Source organism: Ailuropoda melanoleuca, chromosome 2 (assembly GCF_002007445.2).
Source record: "Ailuropoda melanoleuca isolate Jingjing chromosome 2, ASM200744v2, whole genome shotgun sequence".
Taxonomy (NCBI): Eukaryota; Metazoa; Chordata; class Mammalia; order Carnivora; family Ursidae; genus Ailuropoda; species Ailuropoda melanoleuca.
Window position 1 is genome coordinate 144,622,087 of NC_048219.1, and position 23,215 is coordinate 144,645,301.

The following is a 23,215-nucleotide window of genomic DNA, read 5'->3' on the forward strand; positions in this document are numbered from 1 at the left end:
CATTCTGGATGATTTCCTCAGAAAAGATTCCCAGAAATAAAAGATAGTGACTGGATTAAAAAATTGAGCATTTTTATGGATCTTGATATATATGTTTCCAAATTTCTTTCCAATTGAGGACACATTGTGGAAATAGAGTCTTACCAACTCCAGAATAAGCTTGAGTTCTTCTCTCATACAGACACTCTCCCACTCAAAACTATTTGCTAAAAGAGCACTGTACTGAATGGTATAAATGCCTACTGGAGGGTACGATAATGAAACATGTTACCCATACTCCCAAGAATCCTTGGAAGTTGGAAGACAAGGAAGAATTGCCACGTTGGACACAGGACCTGTAGGTTGTTATGAAGAACTATATGAAAGCCAGGCTAACTCACAGGAACCACAAGAAGACAAGAAGAGCCAACACTGATTAAGGTCTTCTGTAAGCCGGTCCATGCAAAGCTGTTTACATGGATTGTCTCATCAAATCCTCCCCAAATCCCCATTTTACAGTTGAGAGAACATTACTAACATCTAAAAGCAAAATTTCCAAAGGGAAGGGACAGTCCATAATAATCAACTTAATTTTTTTAATCCAGACTAATAACTAATAACCACAGTATTTTCTCCAAGAGTCATGTGGGGCATTGGAAGTGGTGTGGGCTGGGGGGGGGGGAGTCACCTGTGGGTTAAACAAAGAAGAAAAGGAGGAAGAAGAAAGGCAGTTGAACTGTTCCCTCTCCAGAAACCTTTGGGGGTGTTTATGACACCATGATCTTGATCTTTTGGGTCAGCAAGTCCCCTTGAAGTTCTGCAGAATGGAAAGCCAACCCTCTGCAAACATTGTCAGGCACCATGATAGGAGTTAACAGTGCCAATGGGCTGGCCTTTCATGAAGCATTTCTCCATCTGTGAACCACAAACACATATACATTCCTGTCCAGATCAGACTCCTGAGCTTTCTAGTTCACCTTTTCTTTCCTGAACAAGCATATTTATCATGGTCAACGTGAGAGAAATGCCCTTTTTCTGTGCAATTCTCTTTTGTCCCTCTCCCCATGCACTAGTCCATCTAAAGAGCATAAGACTTGGTGACATTTTGTAGGATTTACCTCTGAGACTTGTGTCACAAAAGCAGGTGGGAGTATTGAACGTATCTGGGCATCAACCACTGTCTTGGGGGTCTTTCCATTGATTTTACTTCTGAGTTCACAGGAAGATCCAGTGTGCTAACTTTGACTCAACGCTGAGATGTAGGTATCATGGGACAGTCTGTATGGAGATAAGAAAAGAGAAATTAAGGGAGAAAAAGAGACTGCAGGCCAGCTTCAAAAGTACAAATATGAAGCAGACTGAGCTGAAATATCTTACCTGCTATATTTCAAAATGGAAACAGTCTTAGCCCATTAAAATTCTACTTCGTGAATTCCCGTTGCTCTTGGGATAGAGCCCAAGTTCCTCAGTGGGGCACGCACAGCCCGTCAGTACTCTCCTCCTTCCTCCAGTGGCCGCTCTTTTCTCCTTATGGGCTACACCCTGTCTCCCATGTTCAGGGCTAGGATTGCGTAGCTCCCTTTGCCTTGAGGACTCTGTACTTACTGATTTCCTCTTCCTTTAGAGACTTTCTCTTCCTCCCTTCCTTCCTTGCGTGGCTACCTTAAATGCCATCTCTTCCAGGAAGCCCTCCCTGACCACCCAAGATCTGGTCATGCTCCTCTCCTATGGGCTCCTAGAAATGCCTGTGTACTCTGTTCTTATCCAAGCGCTTTGCCACCAATTGAAATACCCTAGGGGTGCCTGGGTGGCTCAGTCAGTTGAGCGCTGTACTCTTGGTTTTGGCTCAGGTCATGATCTCTTGGGTCAGGGGATTGAGCCCTGCTTCGGGCTTTCCCACTCAGCAGGGAGTCAGCTTGGAGATTCTTTCCCTCTGCCCTACCCCCACTCATGCTCTCTCTCTCAAGTAAACAAATAAATCTTAAAGAAGAAAAAGAAATTCCCTTTCACATATTGCGTCCTCACTGGACTTCAAGCTGCTGCAGGGTAGAGACGACGTCTTACTCAGTATTTTCTAGCCCATTCAGTGTTTGACTCAGAGAAGGCGTTTCTCTGGCCATTATTGCGCAAGTGTTGTCTTGACAGCTTCTTTAGATGACATGTGCTTTCAGTAAAATGCACTAACTGTATAGAGATTATTATCCCATTCCTGTTTGTCCCACTGAACTGCAGGCTCTGAATACCTATCGCCACCACACAGCTCTGTCTCTCTCTCTTAAACACACACACACACACACACACAAATTATTAAGCTACAGCGTTGAACTAGAATCTTGCCTGTAACACTATTCCATGCCCAAAAGGCATCCTTTACACATGCACGCAGCATTTACCCAGAAAACATGGCTACTTACTCTACGAACTATTCTAGGCAATTTGGTAAGGAACTGGCATAAGCTTAAAGGTAGATGATAATGTTCCATCTTCCTTCCATCCTAAATAGCTGGGTTCGCGTTCCCAAGCTGGATATGGGAACCCAAAGAGAGGGCACTTCAGAAGCACCTGGCTGGTTGGGGCTAGGCGGGGAAGTGGTGTGTGCATTTTTGTTGCCCTCACTGTTTCCAAAATTCAGCTAAGACCTGAATAGATAGACACAAAATGTATGATAGAAGCAGCCTGTTATTCCTGAGGTTGCTGTGAATGTCCCCAGGGCCTTGCAAATCACCTCCGTAAAACACAACATACTTTCAAAGAATTAAAATGGCTCAACTTCAAAGAGTGGCTTTGTTTAGGGCCACCTGGTGACATTTCCTCCGTCCTCCTGTCTGGATAGAGAGTGGGAGCCACTACTTACCACCCAGCTCCTGCTCTCTTAACCCATCGCTTGTTACATTAAGGTAGGAAAGTTTTATGTGTATAATTTGTGAAGTTCTCTTAAGCAGACAGTGCTATATAAATGTGAAAGGCTGTTATTAATAATAAAGGTTGGCTCACCTAAGAATACTGTAGAATTAAAGTAATGAGATTCTATTTTTAGGCAGACTTGCCAATAACATGCAAGTATGATAAGGCTGTGATTTAAAGCTCGCTTTAACCTTCCACCGCTCCAAAGAGTACATTTTCTGGGCTGACTGCACAGCAGCCCGCCGCCCGGAGCTCTATTACCACTAATGGTGGAGCCACACTTGAATCCCAGCATGTCCAGCTAAAAATAGGCTTTGGTCTTGGAGACATGGGAGCACATCTCACAGATAACTTGCTTTCACAAAATATAGATTGGTCTCTTCAGCCACCTCCCATGTCCCGATCACTGTCCTGGAAATGATCAAAAGGCTTCTCGAATGTGTTTTGAAATTTTCATATAATTATGTAAAGATATAGGATGACTATGGGAGGTTCAGTTATGTTTATTTTCAGATGTGAAAAGATACTTAACAAAGGCCTGGGTTCAAAGTGATTCACAACTAGAAAAGAAGTCTCACTCCTCAGGAAGAAACAATAATTAGCTCTTCCTCCGCTAATGTTCAGGTCAATGCTTTGTCAATAACAGTAACTCTTCTTCACCAATTTAGTGCAGCCTATAAAGATCGTTATGACTCATAATTACAGATGCAGATTTATGTCAAAATGCATATATAAATCTCTGGTTCTGGCTATGGGTCACCTCTTATCAGAAAAAAGATTTGTGTAAGGAGACACTCTCCTTGATCCCTGTGGGCATTTCTCTTCTTTCGACTTGAGGGCAGAATTAGAAGAGTTTGCTACCAATGACACAAATATGACCCGAAGCACATTACAGATTCACAGCTGGAGGGAGTGAGGAGCGCGCTGGCTGTGATGGTGGGTGATGGGGAGGGTGAAGGAGCTGTGGAGATCTACTTCCTGGGATTACTGCTCTCTGGCTCAATGAAGACCACCTTTTCAACACCCGCAGGTCAGCCACTATAAATCAGAGGAAAGTTGATTATCTGAACCCAGGAAGATGGGTTTTAAAGTGACTGAGACTTCCTGAGGCCGAAGTCTACTGCTTGGCTCAGGGACACAGGGAAGTCTCAGACGTCAGGGGTTATCAAATTCTGTGGAAGCCTGAGTGGTCAAATGAGATGTCAGATTGGCCCTGCACAGGATTCTCACATGCTAGGATTTTCTTTGTGACACATTTCCTCTTAGAAAATCTGAGGTTTGAAACATCACCTGGTCTCCAGAGAACAATCTCCCTGATGGTAGAGGGGCAGGATCTCCCCCGCATCCATGAAGGATGTAAAAGGAGCGTTCACTCTCCCTGTGTGAACAGGAAACTGCTGAAAAACTGCTGGATCGTCTATTTAGTAACTGTCCAAATGCTGGATCTGGGAGATTACTATGAGTGTGCCCAGAAAGTCCCCTTTTTTCCTACCTACAGATCTCAGCTCTATATACCCACACAATAGATATTTAATGTGGCAACTCTCCAATCGTGTTCACAAAATACAGAGCAAGTTAATCACGTACCCACCCCATGGCAAATCAATTCCACTTCTGGGGCTACATGCAAAAGAAGCAAGTGCATATGCCACAAGAAGATTTGTACAAGGATATTCATCACAGCATTATTCACAATAACCCTAGTGACTGTCGCCCTGTAGCCCTGGCGACAGCCCAAACACCCATCAACAGGTGAATGGATAAACAGACTGTCCTATATCCCTGCATTGAACAATAAAAGGAATGAACTACTGATACCCAGACACGGAAGAATCTAAAAAATATTACAGTAAGTGAAAGCAGTAAGACACAAAAGAGTCCGTAACGTGTGATTTCATTTACATGAATTTCAAGGACAGGCAAAAGTAGTCTATGGCAATGGAAATCGGAATGCTGGCTACTTCAGTGGGACGAGGCTTATTGACTAGGAAGGTGCACAAGGGAACTCTCTGGGTGATGAAAATGTTTTATATCCTAATCTGGGCAGTGGTTAACTTGATACATAATACGGAAAAAAAAATCATTGGGCTGTATACTTAAGATTTGTGTGTTTTACTGTTTGTAAATTATAGCTTTATGCATAAAAAATTTAAAAAGCTATCTGAAAAAATACACAGTACAAAAAGACACGTTCTCGCTTTGTAAGAACAATCATGAACAAAGATAAAATCATGACGATATTCTGAAGAGTAAATGAAAAAAGGATACATGAAAACACATGAACCTTTCACCTCTTCTCACTTTTATCACAGGACATGAAAACGCTGGGGCTGAGGAAACGAAAATCATTATATGATGTGCTTGGGAATTCACCGAGAGCTCTTTAAGGGCTTGTTTTCAGAATGTTCCTGTTAAATGAGGAAGTGCTTCATTTGCAAGTTTCTCCTTAGGAAATGGTGGTGTTTAAACATAAACAGTCAGGAAATAGATATTTTAGGTTGATTCATCACTTGCCTGAGCAAGAGATCAATTAGTTAATGATACTGTTGGCCTCAAGCTTACTTCAGTAAAGCGTATTTCATTCTCTTGAATATTTAGATTAATTGAGGCATGAGGCTATGGTGTTTTTATGACCAAAAAAATTGATATTAAATCCCCATTTCCCATTTTTCATAAATACACCTCAGTTCTTTTGCATTTGTCTTTTTAGAAAGACTTTCAAGTTGTTAAAGGAAGTCTTTGGGGTACTTGCCTTCCTGTGTCACTAATGAAACAAAGAAGGCTTATTTTTCAAGAATGATCATGACAGAATTTCCACATGGCGTCTGCTCCTCATTATTCAGTTGACATTTCCATTTCTGGAATTCTAATGTTTGTCTGAAATTGTTAGTGACATTTATAAAATACTTGCAGGATCTCAAAACAGACCCTAGAGATCACCAAGTCCTTACCCCTCATTTAGGATGAGGAAACTGGGATCAAGAAAGGGTAAGTGACTGGCCCAGGGCTCGACTTCTTTGGCTGACTTCTTGTGTGGAATTTGGATGCCTTTCCTGAACTGCATGATAACAGCAGATTCTCTGATCAAAGAGATACCGCCGCTGCATCGTTTGCGCACGTTTTGTAGAATGAGGAATCCATTTAAAGATGGTCCTTGGGACCTAGGGTATTACAGAGTCTGGGAAATTATGTTTCCAAGCTCTAGATAGTTTCCCTCCAGTGAAGCTTGTATCACTAACATTAGGCGAAGCCTAGCTTGCTTCCCAGTACTACCGCATGGAGAACTCCATGGATCAATGTCATGTATCAAATGTGGTTTGGGAACTGCATTGCCTGGGTTCACTTCTGCTCGTGCTGCTTACGAGCTGTGTGGCAGTTACCTGCACTCCTAAATTCGGGTTCCTCATCTGGAAAATGAGGATAATAATAGTACCTTACCTCATTGTTTTAGGCTTAAATTAAATGATGTAAGTCATGTCGGCCTGGTCCTTAATAAATATTCAATAAAGAATAGCTATTATATCATTTTGATTTTCCTAAAAAGAAAACTATACTCCATTTTATTTTGTCTGATTTTCCTACTGGCACATTTTTGCACCTGCAGCTCGATGCCCAGAATACTCCCCACCCCCGGTCTCCTCACTCAGCCTATTCTCAGCTCCACCACCCTTACCTGCTTTGTCCTCCATACACCCTTATCTGCTTTGTCCTTATCTGTCCTACCTTATCTGCTTTGTCCTCCATACACCCTTCGTCTGCCCGATTTTCCGTGGCATGCACAGCTCACAGTATGCATTTCAGCACTTGGCTCTCGGTTTTACAACTTCATCTGATGGAGGCTTTCAGAAGCCAAGAGCTATTGAATGCATTTCTTTCGCATCTCTAACAGGACCTGGCATAGTGTGAGGCATGAAGCAGGTGCTTGAAAATCATTGTATCAAAGAACTGAAATAGAGTAACTTCGAAATATTAAACGTTGATTCCAGTGATGGTTGGTAAACTATTTCAATGGAGACTTTCTATAAAATCATATTTTTAAAAATATTTTATATGGCAGAAGTACTGTAGACCCAAACAAACAAAAACAAAAATAAAACCCAAACCTTGCCTGGAACAAAATTATATTTCATTATAATCCAAATTCTGAAAATCTGGTGCTTTCATTTGGTTCTGTTACAGTGCATGCAATCTAGTAATAAGACCAAACTCCCGTTTTTGATTTATGTATCAAATAATGACCCAAGGCCAAAAAGAACATACGAAACCATATCTCCAACTCTTGTTCATAGTCATACTCTTTTTAAACACCAGGAAGTAAAAGAGCCAGCAAGAAAATACCAGAGCAATGATAAGATTTATGGCTTATGGCTAACAGTTTACATATATATATATATGTATATGTGTGTGTGTGTGTGTATATATATATATATATATATATATATATATATATATGTATCTTGTCAAATTTTTCAAGAAAGTGCCCCAAATACTTGGGCTTTATGGTGATATTATACTGAATCCTTCCATTCCCTTTGATGCTAAGATTCCCTAGTGTCCGTTTCACAAAAGGTCTTGGGCAAGTACACTTAAGAATGTAGAATTATTTGGACGGTTGCCATTTACACTGAAACTTTAACCTTCTCAAGGCCTTGGTCCAATTTTGTGATTTATTTAAATAATAAATATTTATTCCTGTTTACGTGAACTCGTTGCTAACTTAGGCATCAGGATTTTACTTTTTGTGTAATTCCTAGGGAGTGGCCAAGATGTCCTAAGTACCAGAAGAAACAAAGCCAGGCAATATTTGGTTCCTCCACTTTCTGTTGCTAAGCGATGCTGCTTGGCATGAAGAATTGTTGGGATACCATGATGCAAAGAGCTTTGCTTACCAAGTTTGCTTACTCAGGGCACCAGCATTCTCCAGAAATTGTTAGAATAATGCACATGCAAGCACACACTGTTAGTAACATACAGGGCATTTATGATATTATCTTCCAGTTTTTCCTCATTCGTCCATCTATTCAACAGGTATTGAATGCCTACTATGTACCATTGTGGGACACAGCACAAAAGAAAACAGAGACACCCCCTCCCCGTTGCTCTCGTGGAGCCTAATTTTAAGAACTTCTTTTTCTTTGAACCTCTCAGACCTCGATCCTTGGAGCAAAGGAGATCCTTCACCTCTGTTCCACGATTAGGATTTGATGACAGTGGCGGGTAACTCTCTGCATTCCTGTGGCCAGTGTTTTCGTTTTAGCATTACTTGTTTTATGCTATATTGACTAGACAGGTCTCATTCTTAAATTATAGTCCAAACATATAATAATTACTTTTTTTAAAACTGGTACCATTTCTTCAGAGCCATTGCTGTGGAGGTGTTTTCTCAATAAAGTGTGTAATGGAAGCCTTTTTTTCAATGAAGAAAATTGGAATTATTTCAATGCACCTTATGTGCCTAAATGTCTGTGATACTTGGACAATTAGTAAATGGATTGATGGTCCCATTAATGTTTTGCAGAGGCTAGTGGTAAATTTGCAGAGGTGAGTGTTTGGGGTAAATTGTCTTTTACTTTCTATTTTTATTTTCTTAGAGAAGGAGAGAGCATGTGTGAGTCAGAAGAGAGGGAAAGAGAGAATCTTAAGCAGGTTCCATGCCCAGCACGGGCCCAATGTGGGGCTCAATCTCACCACCCTGAGATTGTGACCTGAGCCAAAATCAAGAGCCAGACGCTTAACTGACTGAGCCACCCAAGTGCCCCTGTCTTTTACTTTTTTTGTGTTCAAAAATACAACCCATTTATCGTGTTATCTGGCCCATTGATGTTTCTCTTTGCTATTATAATATATGTTAATGATGGTATTTGTAGTCTAATGGTCATGACATGGACGACATGGACTTCCATGTTTAAATATGAGTGGTGAGCATAATGTAAAAGATCACTAGTTTTTGAATCTCAGCAGGGATGGTTAACAGAGTGAGTGGTTTAGTCGGTACGCAAAAATTGGTAGCAACCTATACTGTGCTCAGTGGAGCAGAACGCCGGACATCCTAAGGTGTTAATCGTTCCTTTAGGTGATGGTGATTTGACGAAGTAATGGCAGAGGTGGGTATAGTGATCAAGATGAAGTAGGATTTCTCTGCAGCATAAAAGTTATTTTCAGAATAGTTAATGTTATGTTCATCCCTGTGACCACAGTGAAATTAACAGGAAGTGGAGAAATCACTGCTAATTGTCAGTGTTCAAACACTAGGGGAACACACAGACCCTTTTTTGTTTTAAAGGGCCGTTTTTCTTAAGCACTACTCATGACTGCCCCACATTATCCCACTCTGAAGAGGCAGTCAGTTGTTTCTATCACACATATGCATTTCAGAATAGAGAGCTACGTAGGAATGTAACTGGAAGCAAAGAGCAGTTGGGAAGCTATGAATTGCAATTATGAGCGGAAGCTATGGGTTGTAGCCAGAAATCGGTGGTCTAGATTTACGAATCTGAAATAGATTTTGGAATATGCCTCTGTTTTCTCAACATTTCCAAAGAAGTTCTTTTCTTTCAAAGTCAGAAGAAGATGACTCCCTTTATTGTATAGGGCACTGAACCAAATGAAAATAATAAAATAATTTAAAAATTAAAAAATAAAAGACAACATTTATAGATTATTTTCCATTTGTCACATATATGCAAAGTATAAAAACTGTTCTATTTAACTTTCATTTTAACCCTTCAAGATTAGTGCATTTTATCATCCCTTTAATAGTTGAGGAAATCGAGGCAGGGAGAGATTAAAACTCCCACAAGCTCACCAGCTAGTGGACAGAGGCTCCATTGCCTGCGCCTCTAACCATCTTTTTACAATGCCTGTCAGGTTTCGGCAAGACAAAATACCATCCTGTATTATTCTTTTTTATCTAGTGGTGTTTATTCAAAGGTCAAATTCACCTCTCTTCCAGATGGACGGTTGTGGTTCTATGTGGAGGATGGCTCGTGACTCTTTTCAAAGCCCTCTTTGACCGAAGGGACTCACAACCAACTTCAAAAGTTGCCTCGTCTGAGTAGCTTAAAATTATCTGCCGCTTACTTGCAACCTTTTTAGTAAATACCCTCTGGCTTGGGGTGGCTTTGGTATTTCATATTTAGTAGAAGTGTCTGCTACCTGCCCTTAGAAAATCTCTTGGTTTTATGTCTCCCAGACTGCTTGTTGCTGAGGGCAAATTGTGGAGTGGAGACTGGTGGAATTTCACTGCGCTGCAGAAATTAGGAGCGACTACGACATTAAAAGCAACAGCAAGTACTATAAATCTGAACTTTGGGGAAAAAAAAGAATAAAAGTAAAACATGGGAATGTATAGGCTGCTACACCTTGAAGACGGTTTTCCTAAAGAAACAATTAAGCCTTTCTACAAAGAAATCATTTTTTATTTTGGATTGCATTCGAAATGAGAGGGTACAATGCAGATTTCTCAACAATTAATCATTCGGTCAATTTCTACAAAGCCATTTCATCTCTTTGGGGGGGGCACTTCTCTTTTTCCAATATTTTAAAAAATATTTTCTTGTTATCAAAGTAATTCATATTTGTTGTAGAACATCCAGAAATAGATGGATAACCCCAAATATCACAATAAAGAGATACAGACTGTTAACATTTTGGTATACAGCCTTCCAACCTTTATTTTATACAAACACACATAAGTTTTAATGTTATCTGTTCTTGTCACTTATCAATATTCACAAAATCTTTTCATCTTATTAAATATTCTTTGATGGCATCATTTAATGATGATTATATTATTTCTTAACCAAACCATTATGCTGGAAATTGAAATTGTTTCCAGTTTGACACCACTATAAATAATGCTGAAATGAACACATTTGTAGTTAACTCTTGGTATGCATTCATGATTGTTGTCCTTCGGAGAAATATCTACAACTAGGCATGCCGACACCAAGTGTTTGCAAAATAAACTGTGCAATTACTCCTCCAGGAAGGCACCAGTTTACATTCACACTGTATGGTATTTCTGATTTTTTAAAAATATTTTTGGTGAGCTCTTATTTCTATACCTGGAAAGCAGGGCCCCTCTTTATCTGTGTGTCCAGTGGACAGTGGATGAGCTAAGGAGCTCGGTCAGTCACCTTTCCATTCATTCCCATTTCTACCTCAGGCTTTCTATTTTGCTCTGTTGCACTTTGTTGAGGTTGTCGTAAGGGAGAGAGAAACGGTGGGTGGGTGGGGGCAGGGTGAGGAAGGAAGTAAACACACTATCCCCTACCTGATTCTTTAAGATATAGTGTTTTCCTTGTGACAGACTTATCATGGCGGGTGGGGAGGTGTGCTCTTTTTTTTTTTTAATTCATTTTCTGTAGTAAGGGGCATTTGGAACACTATATTATAGATTATGGGAAAGGAACCTAATATAAAAAATCCATGAGAGACTATGGACTATGAGAAACAAACTGAAGACTTCAGAGGGGAGGGGGGTGGGGGACTGGGATAGACCGGTGATGGGTAGTAAGGAGGGCACGTATTGCATGGTGCACTGGGTGTTGTACGCAACTAATGCATCATCGAACTTTACATCAGAATCCTGGGATGTACTGTATGGTGACTAACATAATATAATAAAAAATTTAAAAAAATAAATAAAAATAAAAGGGCTACTAACACTCAAAAAATAAAGAAAAATCCTGTTGAGGTGTCTCCTAGAACCACCCTTACTCACTGTGCCCTTTGCATGGTGGCCTGGGGCTCCCCTTTGACAAGAATCTGCTCCTCGTCTGTGGTCAAGAATGGCTTACCCTTGTGAGCTAGAATGACTCTGGTCCTTGAAACCACAGAGAAAATCCTTAGAAACTGGGCTGGACTCCTGGAAGAATGGTACCTGCCCTCCACTCTTAAGGGACTACTTCATCTGTAAGCAGAGATTTGAAAAATGAAATCCCAGCTTTTTAGTTTTAGAAAGCACTTGGAATGATCAATCATTTTTCTTTCCCACATATATCACGTACGAATAAAAAAGGGAACATAAACTAATAGGGTTCTATCTCAAATATACTAAAACAGAGCAAAATCACTTCTTCAAATAAGATGTCTATTTTGGATAAAAAGAGTGTTGTTTTACGGCACCAGCCCTTCATTACCTAGTTACGTCTATGCAGTCAACTACAGGGCAACGTGCTTTAATTCTCCATCATTTACTCGAGGAGTCACATGGAGCAGATGTACTGTTTTCCTTTCTTTTCTTCTCATGAACAGGCAAAAGAAATAATTTAGGGTGAACAATCCTGAGGATTAGATCAGTTGATGTGGTTCATTGGCCACAAAGAAGAAACTGGAGCTTTAATAATAATAATAATCTAGCAAACAGGTTCAGTTGTAGCAAAACTATGTTTCATAATCCAAAGAAAAAATTAATGTTGGCCAAATGCCTCCAGAGTAGTTGACAGAAATGGGCTTAGTCCAAGGCATGTGGAAACCAGAGTTGTCATGCATTAATCCTGGAGACAACTGAAAGCCATTTGGCCTATGGATTGCATGAAAATGTGCAAAAAAATGGATTGGCTTGATAAACATTCCACACTCAATTATTTTCAAAGGAAGGTTTTCTTCTATTACATCCATTCTTTATAAAAGAAACTGATGTCGCTACATTTTACTGTGTCCTAAATGTCATCCTTTGCCGAAACCCCTCAATTCAAAATAATCAATTTATTGCACGTCATCCACCTCTTCTTAAGCTAGACAAATACAGCTGTTTCAGATTCCATAAGAAGATTTATCAATACGTATTGTCTTGTATTTTGACTTGGTCACCATAATTAGCCCATGTGTGTTCCTAATTCAGTAGTCTTCACTGAACAGTGAATTTCTAGTGATGAAGGACTTTATCAAAATATCAATCCCCCCACCCATGCTCCTGGGAGAAAAGAAGACTTTGGAGCTATAAAAATACGCTGATGATGAGTTTGTTAATATCACTGGAAAATTATTACAGACCATAACCAGGCCGATGAACAACTTCACTCATTTGGAGTCAGAATAGTCCTAACAGGACTGTGTATTTCACAGAACGGTAGCCAGTCAGAGCCAAAGTAACATACCAATACCTAAAGGAAGCATTTTCCCAAACAAGGAAATATAAATTTCTTATTCCCTGTATCTCAAGGATATAGGTACAACGTTGGAAAGAAAGCAGTTTTAACTTTTTTTGGCTGATTTAAGCGTCTCTGATTCCTTGCGATAATAGTAAATACTTGTGGATTCTATCTAGAGAGGAAACCTCTAGGTCAAGCTCTTTCTTGGGAAAGAAAAGCCATGGTTCTCAGACTCCGGTACCACTGAAACTCTAGGAGTTTGGCTAAGGTGCCTCACAAGTTCTGGGGTAGGGGTACTCTTGCTTCACCCAGAACAGGCCTGCTTTTATCTGAGCTCTACCTTGGGCCTCTTTCTCAGCGCCCACTTAAAGGAAGGCTTCCTTAGCAATAATAACAGAGACAACAATAACAATCATAGAAAAGTACCAGTATCACTGTAAAACTGTGATTTAAATTATGATTAAGTTATGACCAGAATCTTAACTCTGCCATAGACGCCAGCATTGAAAGATGGTCTAATACTTTCTAATACAGACTTCATTTTGAGAAAGAGATTAGCGTAGCCTTGTGCCTAGCCCATAGCAGGTGCTCAGTAAATGTTTACAGAATGAATGGAATCAGTGAATAAAAGAGAAGAGAATTACGCCAGTGGTATGAAGACCTAAATTCAAATCATGATTCCTTGAGGGATTCTGGCTTCCTCTGTTTCTCAAACCGATCAGCTTTGAGACTAGTTTTGAGATCCCATCCAACTTTGCCTGGAATTGTGATCAGAAAAATGTGTGTTGTGTTGGAAAGGAAGTTGTAAAGGGAAAGAGCAGGTTTCAAATGCTAAAGGTCAGACAGGTCAATAAAGATCAAGCCACCAACAGCATTTACAATACCCAGCACAGCCTGCTTAGAAGGCTGAATATCACTTTGCTGATCACAAGCAATTGCATACATATCCTAGGAATACCTTCAGCCCCATTTTAAAAATGGGAAAATGGAAGTTTGGAGAGGCGGGTGATTTTCTTTATGTCACCGAAGTGGCAGAGCTGACATGGGAAACTGGGTCTTTGGACTCCATTGCTCCATGGACTCAAATATATAAAAGGCTTTTATAACCTATTCACCCACTTGGGAGGTTACCCATGTGGCAGAAAGATGCCATAGAATTGGGGTGGCCTCGTTCTCCTCTTCCATGAAGGAGGGCCATAACTTAAATCTCATAATTTCTTTTTTTTTTAAATCTCATAATTTCTGATCTAGAGTCTCGTGCATGAAACTTTATGGCCTCTTGAAAGGTGAACGAGTAGGTTTGATTCATTGGAAGTAAGAACAGCTTTTTTAAACATTTGAGAATCAAGATACGTAGTTAGTCTGCCTTATAAAATTTTCTTATGGATGTCACCATCAGAAAAATTTATCTTAGTATACTGCAAAGCTTACTCAAATCCATCACATCTTCAGATCCAGCCATTGTTAGCATTAGTCCCAGCTGCATCTTAACTGATGTGATCTTGGAAAGTAGTGATTTGTTTTGCTATCACCAAATTTCATCCATTTAAAATAGGTCACCAAGACGTCACATTTTTATGAGGTTATTTTTACCACCTCCCTCTTTTGGGGCTGCAGTTTTGCAGGTTATTTTTCTTCTATGTATTAATGAGAGGAGTTCAGAGGGTTGAACTTTGTTTATTGAAGAAATTGACATCTTTGAATCCTGAGTAAATAAAAAATACAAAATGTGAAATAATGGAATACCTTACCTGGTCAGGAAAAGGTAAATTCTCCTTTTATAATATTAATCAGGGAAATCTTAAAGTGAAAAAAGTTCTTCATTTCCTAGTTTGTTTGTAAAATGGTATGATCTACACAGGTAAGTTTTTAAAATCACCCAATTATACTTTAATAGTCCTTTTTATGTGAGTGTATCTGTGTGCATGTAAATATGCATACATATTCCACACTTATTCTAGCATAAAAATGAATCATTGATGGCTTTTTAAAAAAGAGATCTCGGGGCACCTGGGTGGCAGAGCGGTTAAGCGTCTGCCTTCGGCTCAGGGTGTGATCCCGGCGTTATGGGATCGAGCCCCACGTCAGGCTCCTCTGCTATGAGCCTGCTTCTTCCTCTCCCACTCCCCCTGCTTGTGTTCCCTCTCTCTCACTGGCTGTCTCTATCTCTGTCTTATAAATAAATAAAAAATCTTTAAAAAAATAAAAAAAATAAAAAAAATAAAAAAAAGATCTCATCCAATAACTACAGTGCCTAGATGCACAAACAAGATAATTTTCTGCAAATTAAATATAGTAAATGGGTGATTGGCATTAAGGAGGGCACCTGTTGTGATGAGCACTGGGTGTTGTATATAAATGATGAATCACTAATTCTACTCCTGAAATCAATATTACACTATATGTTAACAACTAGAATTTAAATAAAAACTTGAAACAAAAAATAAAGAAATACAGTAAACAAACAGCAACTATATACCCATTAACAACTAATAAGTGTAAGTTCTAACTTGTCCTAATTATTTCTAATAATCTCTGTAGAGACTAATATCTCAAGTATGGATGTGTTGATGATAGAAAGCAGGTTGAAAGTACTGATTTATTACAACTCTTCATTAAGGTTAAAAGCATTCCAGTGAGATGAAGACATCTGCCTTGTATTTTCACATTGCAGAAGAAAAGTTAAGGACAGGAAGAACAAAAAAGAGAAAGAACAATGTGTCAAATTGAATTCAAGCCAGGTTTGAAGAAAACAATGCTATCTTCGTATCTGTAAAAGTTTTCAAGAAAGAAACTTCCCCATGCCCGTGACTATCATTTATTATTATGCTATCAAATATGTTTAATACTGTATATTAACAACACAAATTATGTCCCTAAATTATTTTTTGAATTTTTATGGACAGTTAATCAACACATATATCTTTCAATGCCTTATCTTTCTATTAAAAAAATTAGCAAAGAAAGCTACTACTAGAAAGAATCAAGGTAGGTTAACTATGCAATGTACTGAGAAAAGATTTTTTAAATGGACCATTTCTTTCCTCTTCTTGCAGAGGTGGGACTGGCTAAGGTTGGCAATTATAGGGTTTAGTGAATAGTCACTTGATATCTTGGAAATCAAAGGAAAGGGCCACTGGAGAGAGGCTGAACTTAGCTGTTGCAGGATTTTTATCTCTCTGAATGAGTGCTACTGACAGGAACCATATGTGTTACATAATATAGCTGAGGAAGAGAACATGGGTGGTTTTCCAAGGAGCTGTGACCCGCCTGTGTATGCATGTCTATTTGTGAGCACATGTGCAAATCTGATGTATTTATGATATTTAATAAACACTTAGGGCCTCGTGTGATCTTGGGGACTATGTGTTTCTCTCATTTAAAAGATTATATGTGAATATTCAGACTGATTCTGCCTTAGAATTAAAATCAATCTTTGCACTTTGTGGTGCTTGTCACTACATAAAAAAATCTGTGAAAGCGTGAAGCTTCCTTTGAAATGGCAGAAGAAAGCTTAACTGGTTCTGAATTAAGCTTGTATTTAGCCTGCCTAAAAATAAAAAAGCAGCTTAAGCAGAGCTGATGATCACTCAAAACAATCTCACTGAAGTAACTGAATGAGTTTACTTCATATTGTTATGTCAGGGTTCTTGAATGGCAGATATTTTCCCAGGAACAGCAAATGGAAGTGATATTTTAATTCATGTTTTTGTGGCATATCCTTTTTCATTTATTATTTTACTTTTCTCATTTATTATTTATACTTGGCATATCTTTTTATTTTAAGCTACCTATACAACCATATGTGAAGTGTGTTTCTTATAGAAAGCACCTAGTGGGAAGCATGAGTTTTTAATCCATTCTGGTAATCTCTATTTTTTGATTGATATATGTAGACCATTTACATTTAATGTAATTATTGATATGTTTAGATTTAGGTCTATCTTTTTTTTTATTACTTGAACTATTTTTGGCTATTTCATCTTAATTTATTGTGTTTTTTATTATACCTCTTTGTATAAATTTTTAGTGGATGCTCTAAGGATTATAATGTATACACCCAACTTCTCATAATCTACTTAGACTCAATACTTTACCATTTCAAGTAGAATGTTTCAGGTAGAAACCTTACCACCATATTGGTCCTTTTATACTCCCCTCCCTGATGTTGTATTACATCTACACACATTGAAAGCCCTATCAGACAATGCTATAATTTTTCCTTTTCAACCATCAGTTTTTAAGAACTCGAGAGGAGAAAAACCCAGATATTTACCATTTCTATTGTATTTCTCTCCTTCCTTGATGTTCCAGGTTTCCTTCTAATATCATTTCCCTTCCTTCTGAAAAACTTCTTTAGCAATAAATTATCTTAGTTTTCCTTCATCTAAGAATGTTTATTTCACCTTAATTCCTACAGGATATTTTCTCTAGACATAGAATTCTGGGTTGATAATTCTCTCCTTTCAGTACTTGAAAACTATTTTGCCACCTCCCACTGGTGTCCATGGTTTCTGATGAGAAATCTGCAGTCATTAGTATCTTTATTCTCCTGTAGATAATATGCTGTTTTTCTCTGGCTCCTTTCAAGATTTTTTCTTTGTTTTTAGTTTTTAACAGTTTGATTATGATGTGTCAAGGCATGGATTTCTTTGAGTTTGTCCCATTGGGGTTCACTGAGATTCTTGAATCTTTAGGATAATGTATTACCAAATTTGGGACATTTTCAGGCATTATCTCTTCAATTTTTTTTTAAAACATCACTCCCTTTCTCTTCTTCTGGGACTGAACTGACATGAATATTAGGCCTTTTATTATTTTCCCACTGATACCTGAGTATCTGTTAATTTTTTCAACCTTAGTTTCTCTGTGTTGTTTAATTTGCATAATTTCTACTGATCAGTCTTTACATCAGACTCTACCTTGTCATCTCCATTATGCTATTGAGCCCATCCAGTGAGTTTTCTATTTCAGTTCTTGTATTTTTAGTGCTAAAATTTCCATTAGGTCCTTCTTTATATTTTCTGTTTTTCTGTTCAGACTTTCTTCTCTTTGCTTTAAAAGAGTTTGTCATTGCTTAGTGAAGCATTTTTATAATAACTGCTTTAAATTTTATCAGATAATTTGAACTTACATGTCATCTTGGCATTGATGTTTATTAATTGCCCTTTCGCATATGAGTTGAATTAACCTGGTTCTTCATATGCCAAGTAATTTTGATTGGAGTCTGGAAATTGTGACTTACTAACTTATTCCGTGAGACTCTGGATCTTATTTAAGACTTATGAAGAATATTGGGGCGCCTGGGTGGCTCAGTTGGTTGGGTGACTGCCTTTGGCTCGGGTCGTGATCCTGGAGTCCTGGGATCAAGGTCCACATCAGGCTCCCAGCTCTATGGGGAGTCTGCTTCTCCCTCTGACCCTCTTCTCTCCCATGCTCTCTCTCGCTCTGTCTCTCTCTCTCTCAAATAAGTCTTTTAAAAAAAGATTTATGAAGAATATTGATATTTTTGTTTCAGTAGGCAATCGACCTGATTATTTTCAAGTCTAAGTTCCAACTTGCTTTCTATGGAGTGTGGTCCCAATATAAGTAAGCCCATTGTTATTCAGATCTGTGCCATGAGTGTACCACCCAGTGGCAAGTCTGAGACCTGGGTGAAAGTCTATTCATTTTTCAAAGTCTTATATACACTGACTAGGATGAGATTCATTCATGTGCAAATCTTGGAATCTCAGAGTTAGTAAATAAGTTTGTGAGGTTGCTTTCATGAGCTCTTCTCTTTCCACAATCTCCCTAGTGCTTTCTGGTTTCCTGGGATTCCTCTTTTGAAGCTTTCAATCAGAAAGCTGGGATTGTGCCACGCATTTCTACAGCTGTGCCTGCCTCTGGGGCCATATGACAGGGAAAACACAATGGTAAACTCACACCAGTTCAATGGCACTTTGAATTTGGGTCCTCCTCCTCAATTTTCTATTTACTGTTTACTTTTTAGAGTCCTCAAATAACTGCTCCACACACTCTGTCCAGGTTTTACACCTGTATTCAGGTGGAGAGCAGAGAAGAATGTGCTTTCTCCATTTTACCCAGAACCTAAATCTTGAGAGTGACACTTTAAAATGACACATTTTGTTACAATAAACTTGTCAATTAAAGTTTCAGGGATAGTGTCCTCAATAATTGAGGATGTTCAATTTAAAAAGAAGTTTTCAGATATTTAAGTCTTAAATCCCTTAATGTTATAAAAAAAAAAAAAGGCATGCTTAGGTAATGAACCAGGAAATAGCTGTGACAAAATCAATACAGATTCATGTAAAAAGAGGCGCGACAGTATAGATTTATTGGTATTCCTGCATAAGATACACATGCAGCCCTAAAACTTGCTCATTCTGTTCTTGTGGCTTGTCTACATGGTGGTTCCATAATGCATCATAATAAGGTATGATGTGAGATATTTTTAGCTCACAATCCTTTTGTTTGTGTTGCATGTGTGTGCATATGCACATGTGCACGTGCACACACACACACACACACAGTTTTGTTCTCAAAAATAACTTGTTTGGAGCTAAATTTTTCCAAAATAGTGGTTCTCAAACTTTTGCTTTGCTCTATCTACAGAATTTTTTGATTCAGTATTTCTGGAATGGGGGTCCAAGAATGTGCATTTCTAACAAGATGATGGCAGATGATGCCAGTGCTGCTGGTCTCAGGGCCACAGTTTGAGAACTGCTACCAGAACGAATGAACAGAGCACACCAGAATTCTATGTGGCCCATCAAAAGGCATAAGTTGATGATTAAATGTAAATTTGTGACTTTCTATTAACTTTGTGAGATTTACCAAGAACAAATTCATTTTGTCCTTAAGTAAAATCACAATTACCTTAAATTGATGGAAACGTAAATATTTTCAGTCAGTTCAACTGCCATTATAAATATGTATCTGCAAACAAATGCTTATGCAGTATACTCATAATACTAACGTTATTGATATACTAATGCTAACATTACAAGCTGAAATAAGAATAATTCATTCAATCAAATCAATTATTTGGCTTCATTAATACTGAAAAAATTTTTAAATTAATTATCTTAATTGCTACTCACACAATTAGGTTTTATTCACTTCTAATGCATAGCAGGGATTGGCTAATGGGCCAGATCTGCCCCATGACCTGCTTTTGTATGACCAGCAAACTAAGAATGGTTTTTACATTTTTTTAAATGTTGTTTAAAAAAAAAAAAAAGAGGAAGAAGAACATGCCACAGAAACTATATTTGGATCACAAATTCTAGAATGTTTACTATTTGGCCCTTAACAGAGAAGTTTCCTGACTCTGATCAAGAGCATCATCTGGTTGGGCTGAGGTAGTGCCTCAAGAAATGACATAGTAGAATAATTAAAAACGTAGTTTTTGTTGTTGGATCGCCCTGTTCAAATATTGCTCCTACTAACCACTTTATGTAGCCTTGGAGAAATTAACGCAATTCTGTGCATCAGTATCCACACCTACAAAATGCAGATGATGAAAGCATTTGACTCATAGGGCTATTATTGATTTAATTAGTTAACATGAGCAAAGCCTGTAGAATAGCATCTGGCACATAGCACAAGATAGATACTCGCGACTATTATTCTACCTGATAGAATACCGTGTGAACATTACAGGCGGTATTTACACTGAACATTTATGAATATATATATAAGTGTTTTTATTTAATAGTAAGTGAAAAAAAGTACAAAATGGCCTGCAACTATGTGTAGAATAAGCAAAATACAGAAACTGTACAGTGGAAATAACACACACACACAGAGGAAGGAAGGAAGGAAGGAAGGAAGGAAGGAAGGAAGGAAGGAAGGAAGGAAGGAAGAATTGATTTCAATTTGTTCGCTGTGGTCCCACTTATTACCCAACTTATTAGCAACGGTACTATGGATGATTTTCTCGCTTCTATAGTCTTTCACATTTCCCAAATTTTCTAAAATTTACTAGGAGTCTCAGCTTGATGGCTGTACCTCAGAAGTAGCATATGCCTCTGCCAAGATTCTTATCCCCAAGATAGGATAAAAAGATGAGCTAAGGCTGCACTGGTCACCGTAATTCTGCCAGTATTTATTTTGGCCTCTGTAAGTCAGGCTGTTCACATTCTTTGTACATAGTTGTATTTAATTAGGACTTGGAGCTAGCCATAAAATGTGCATTAATTGTCTTTTATTTCATAAATGATGGCCAAAATAACAACCTTTGATAGGAACAGTTTGGGGGTAAGCACTATTTGGTCTGTTCATCTTCCAAGGCTCCCTGCCCCAAGCAAGAGATTTCTACTTGTTATCTCCTTCATCCTGGAGAATTACTAATCCTGTACTACCATATTAAGTACCAATTAAGCAGAGATTTGTCATTCCTGCTCGAGAACATTGAACTGGGCTGTGGCTGCATATTTCACAGACTTCTGACAGAAATTATTTTAATTAGACTGCTGCTAGCAGCATTTAAAATAGTCTGTATGGCCAGAGAGAGGAAGAATGGCTCCTCAGCCAGATAATTTACTTATTTTTCTTTTTCACTCACCATAAATCTTAGGATTGTGGTTATTAAGCCTTTGGAGGGGGAAGGGGATAGTCAGGGAAAGAAATCAGCTAAACTTTATCTTACTTTAAATACCAGAAAAGAAAAATCCCCCACAGCTTTACTGAAAAACACACTTTTAAAAGAAAAATGTGTTCAAGGAAAAACTGACACCACTAAGATATTTTTACATTATGAATATCTAACATGTTTAAAAGGACTTTTATATATAATAACATGGTGGGGACCTTCCCTTTTCATCCTTACTATGCCCCCCCAAATTGAAATTCTTATTTGGTAATTGTTAGGTTAATCTGACACCAAAAGGCAAACTAAATAAATAAAAACTAATCTGAGCTCCACATTTAATAGATCTTGATTAACTCAACACAAGTTTTGTAATTACAAAAGGATACATTTTATTTTATGAACCCCATTTGCCAAGATGAGAAGTTGAGTGAGTACAATTTTTTCTTCTTTTAAAATTTTTTAAATAATTATTTCTCTTCCCCATTCCCCCCATCCTGATCAATACCCAGTCTATTAGAATATTCACTGGAGTGTCTTATTCCAAATATTCTAATTTATTTAATCACATCAAATATATTTGAGTATGTATTTTAAAAATAGGCTATAATATTTAACCATCAAAATGCATATTTTTCCTTTGTGTTCTTCACTCGCAATTACAGTTCAATCTTCCCTCTATGAAGCAGCCACAACCCCATCACTTTACCTTTATTTGAGTTTTAATGCTGTATGGTTCACTTGACAGTTTTCCCACATGAAACCCAACAAACTCCCAAAATACAGGATGAATTCAAAGACTGTAGGTACCACCAGGTCTTGAAGAACAAGTTAAAAGACCCTCTATATGCCCACCACTTACCATTAAAAATGAAAAACATAAGAATCACATAATCAGATTTTAATGGGAAGATTCAAAGAATAGAGAGAGCTGCTTGGATGTAACACCACCAGACTGCTGCCCGTGGACACCCAACAAACCTTAGTAAATCATGAATGCACTTAGAGTCTCTCTTCAGCCTGGCTGGCTACTACACTCTTCATTAATGGTTAAAAAAAATTTTTTTTTAAAGAGAAGTAATGAAGTATGGCTGCATTTCTTAATGTAAACCTTTAGAAATGGTAGCCTTTTGGGGCACCTGGATGGCTCAGTTGGTTGAACTCAGGTCCTGGGATCGAGCCCCACGTTGGGGGGGGATCAGGGGGAGGGGAAATCCCTACTCAGCAGGGAGTCGGCTTCTCCCTCTGCAGCTCCCCCTGCTTGTGCTCTCTCATGTGCTCTATCTCTCTCAAATAAATAATAAATAAAAATTTTAAAAAACTTAAAAAAAAAGAAATGGTAGCCTTTGTAACTCTATTGGAAAATTTGTATTTTTAAAAGATTAGGTTAGGGGTGCCTGGGTGGCTCACTCCGTTATGTGTCTCACCCTGGTCTGATCTCAGGGTCATGAGATTGAGCCCTGTCAGGCTCTGCACTGAGCGTGGAGCCTGCTTAAGATTCTCTTTCTCCTTCTCCTTCTGCCCCTCTGCCTTGATCTCTCTCTCTCAAAAAAAAAAAAAAAAAGTTAGAACTGTTATGGAATTGTGGGAACCCAAAGATGACTAGAAGTGAATGGAAAGTGTTGGGGAAGAAGGGATGGTG